Consider the following 4,414-nt stretch of genomic DNA (forward strand, 5'->3'; position numbering starts at 1 on the left):
TTTATTTTATTTTATTTTATTTTATTTTATTTTATTTTATTTTATTTATAAGACTGAATTTTACTAAATAGCCAAGGCAATACTCAAATCCAAAACCCTCTTGTTCACCCTTCTGGGTGTCAGGATTGACCACCATGCCCCAGACGTATTACTAATGATTTTATATGTGTTATTGAATCCCAGGAACAGAATAATTCATGGTTGTTACTGTTACCCTTCTCTTGATACTGATTAGTGAATGGTGGGATGTAATTGAAGCATTAATAGTGGCTTTGCAATAGTGCCATTGTATGGTAAGTCTCAAACCAACCAAAACACCCAGCCAAGGAAACCACCAAATAGCAATATAATAATTACATTACATAAAACTGATTGACAATAAAAGTGACAATAATTTAAGAGTTAAATAAGGTTTGCTATCATATTTCTACCTAGTTTTCAATATAGAGACCAGTGGAAAAGCATGTATGTGATGCCTATCATCATTTTGAATTTAATTTTTCTTATTCTTAGCTTGACTTAGAAGTTTGGATAACTTAAGCATGAAAGTAGATTTCAGAATTTTTTTTTGTCTTTGTAAATTCCTGGAATTCCAATCTGATCACTTACTTCATATTCTTTTCCTTTTAAAATAATTTATTTTTTCTCAAATTGTAATTCATTCACACAGGGGTTATAAACACAGAAAGGCAGGATGTGGGGAAGGGAATGACACTGGAGTGTGGGTGTTCAGGGGGAATACAGATATCTTTCAGAACCGGGTATCGGCTGGGTGAAGGTTCAGGGGACAAGTCACTATGACTCTGCCTATGACTTGCTTGTTCTTATCTAAGTTGGTATTGTCTGCCAAGGCTACCTATTTACAAGGTCTATGACTACTCAGGCTGGTAAATTTCCACAAAAGCTGCCTGTTTACATTAGCTTATAGCCATCTGCTTCAATGTTTTTCCACTGAGACCCAAGACTTGGTCTTAGTGTACATGTATGACAGGCCTATTGCTGATTTTAGGCCTATGGCTGATTTTAGGCCTTCAGTGGGTAAGCAGGGCTGCCTCTGACATCTCCTCCTTTCTCTAAGTATAGACTGGCTGTGGCTAATCTAATCTTGCAAAGGCAGGGACAGAGGCCTGACCTCCAGTACTTGAAGGGGATCTTGTAATGGTTACTTCACATTCTTGTCAGGAAATTTTTTTTAATTTCTTTTTTTTTGAACATGAAATGCTTTTTTATAGCATGTTTTACAAGGGGAGGGGGTAAGAGGGGCCAGGTGGTAAAAAGTACAAAATCTTCTTGGCCTGTGCCTTGAAACATGTCATGGTCTATACGGTACACTGCCTTGAATTATGATCTACCTGCTGTTCTTCAGAAGATATGGTACACTGCTTGAGTTATGGTCTCCCTGCTATTCTTAAGAAGATATGGTACTCTGCTTTGAGTCTATCTGCAAGTTACTTCACATTCTTAATATCATTTTTAGTTTTTTTTAAAAGATGACTTCTCAAGATAGTAACCATGTTATATGTAGAAGTGATTTCGTTCTTGTTAAATGGTCATTTTCTTGTTTTTGTTTCTTAGGTAATTAAAATGTTAAAATTAATATTTATCAAAAGCCTGATAAATTATGTCAGATACTGTATGAATTAAGAAAAGTACTTCTTTTTATTAGTAAATGTATAATTTTAAGGAGGCTATCTCAACAATTTACTCTGATGTGGCAAAAACCCAAAGAAAATAAGAAAATAATTTTTGGATTGTGAGCTGGGTACCAGTGCTTTATGAAGTTGCAATAGATATCTGAATTTCAGCAGACATTGTTTTAATATGAATATTTTACATATGGATCAATTTGTTTTTGATCAATGAATATCAATGGCACTTGCTACAAAGATAAAGGGTGTCACTCTTGACTGCAGTATCCCTTTCTCCTTATTTGCTATAGCCCAAACACACAGTGTACTCAATATACTTTGCTTACTACAAATTTTTCTCTCATCCTAGTTTGGACTTAACACTTGCTTTTGGGACTAGTGTTGCTTTGAAAGCCATGCGTGGAATCATTCTATATATTGCCATGTAGTGGAGCATTGCTCTGAGGAACCTCTTGACAGTCCTCAGATCACAGTAAATGGCAAATGACCGTTATTGTACAAACGTTTCAGTTTTTATTTTACCATAACTATAACACTGCTTAGCATATCTTGACTAATATAAGTCCTGCTGCTGTGCTTACATACTATTGCCTCGTTTACCTCCCAGTGAATCTGAAGTAGAGTGTAACTCACATAGTCTATTTTTTTTTAACTTTTCAAAGAATTAATCATTCACATCTTTTTTAAACTAAAAAACCAATTTTCCTTATGAGAAATATTAGACTTTTCAGTATTCCCCAAATCCATTTTTACTTTGCAGGCACTGCTGTATTCAAGTGATTTTTTAAATTGAGTCTTGAGCCATTCCATTATAATGCAAACCACTATTTTTTTTTCAAAAACTTTAAGCAGTTTTGATCAAAGCCAGAGTTTTGAAGTTCATGTCAAGAAATTGACTGTGTCAGGGAGGTGCCCACTCACAAGCAGTAGATCCACACAAAGTGATGAATCCCAACTGAGGCCAGCACAGCAATGAGATAATTCATTTAGTAATAATGTTTGAAAGGCCTATCATCTTTGACTCATCTTAAATTTACTGTGATAACATTAGGATCAATGTTGTGTTAATATTACATGAATCTAGCTTGAGGGTATTAGGATAAAATGAGTTGATTTTGACATTTGACTGTATTTTATTCTTTTAATTGGATATTTTATTTATTTATGTTTCAGATGTCATCCCCTTTCCCCATTTCCCCTCTCTAGAAATCCCTATCCCACTCCCTCCTCCTTTTTGTTTTTATACCATCTGAATTACATGCAAGTATTCAGGTCAGTTTTAGGTTGAGGGACTAGCAATACAATAGAAGTAAATAGTCAAGGAACAAGCAAGACAATAAACACAAATAGTCAATAGTCTTGAGCTTGTTAGTTTTAGTTTTTTATTCAACTTGACACAAGTTAGGGTCATCTGAGAAAAGGGGGCCTCAAGAGAGAAGCCACCTTCATCTGAAAACAATCATTAAATAAAACAACACTCCACGTATGAGAGTCTGTGGAATGCTGTTTTGTTTAATAATTGATATTGGAAGGCCTAGCCTATTGTGTCTGGTGTCAATCTTTGGCAGGCGGCCCTAGGAAGTATAAGAAAGGTAGCTGAACATAAGCCTGGAGAGCAATCCAGGCTAGAGAGGAGTAGTGCTCACTCATTCTCTCTGCTTTGGTTCCTGCCTTCAGTTTCTACCCTGGCTTCCTTCTATGATAAACTCTAAGATGAGACACACGTTTTCCTCCCCAAGTGGCTTTTAGTGATGGTGTTTTGACAACAGTAATAAAAAGCAAAGTAGAACAAGCTGTATCTATATATCCCTTAATTATTAGGGAATACTAATATCATATGTATCAAGTTGAATAATGAAATAATGATAAGGAGAATTGAAGCTACTCAACACAGAGAATTATAAGTCTGCTTACACATATACAATTACTTAAGGAGAAGCAGTTATTCAATCTAAGTACGTTGATTTTTTTTTTAATATGTCAAAAGTAGTTTATATCATTTATCAACGTCTGCTACCATGTGAAGTTAACCTCAAAATTTTCCTGGTTTAATGTAGAACTTCACCCCGTTCTTCTCCTACGTGAATGGTCCTTAGAAATAAACTACTCCGCATAAGGAGTTACGGTAGATAGCGCGTAAGAATCTGATAGGTCCGCTTTTCAGGTATGCTACTGTCTTAATCTCAGAGAGGAGGAGGTGTTGGTTGGTGACAGCTCTCACTTCTGCTCCTTAGGTTTGTTTCCTGAGTTAAGAAAGGCTTGCCTTTGATCTCCTTGAAACAGGTGGGTAGCAGTGTTTCTGGGCAGCAATCCTAGAGCAGAACATGTTTTGTAGCTCCTTGTCTCACTCGGGCCTGCTGTAGCAAGCTCTGTTCCACATGTGGTCAGTGAGCCTAACCCTGGAGGCGGTCCTTTCCCACCCGAGCTGCCCACCCAGGTTGGGAGCTTGAACATAGCGTTCACTATCCTGGTCACTTTCATAATTTTCCAGTTGCTTTTGCCCTGCTCTGGTTTTTATTCATCTGAACCCAGCATGGTTTTCCCTCAGCTAACTTCTGTGTTGTTCTAGGCATTAATATCATTGTCAGCACAGTTGTGTGAACAAGCTTTATTGGTTATTTTGGGCTGCTTCTACCGGTACAAAGACTAAGTCTATACCAGCAATCCAATGCCTTTGAGGGCCATTCATTTCATACTGGTCACTTGCCAGTTCGACTGAAGAGGATTTCAACTCACTGTTTGGAATATTTACTGTTTCTGACTGA

The sequence above is a fragment of the Grammomys surdaster genome, unplaced genomic scaffold (assembly GCF_004785775.1).
Source record: "Grammomys surdaster isolate TR1022 unplaced genomic scaffold, NIH_TR_1.0 188, whole genome shotgun sequence".
Lineage (NCBI taxonomy): Eukaryota > Metazoa > Chordata > Mammalia > Rodentia > Muridae > Grammomys > Grammomys surdaster.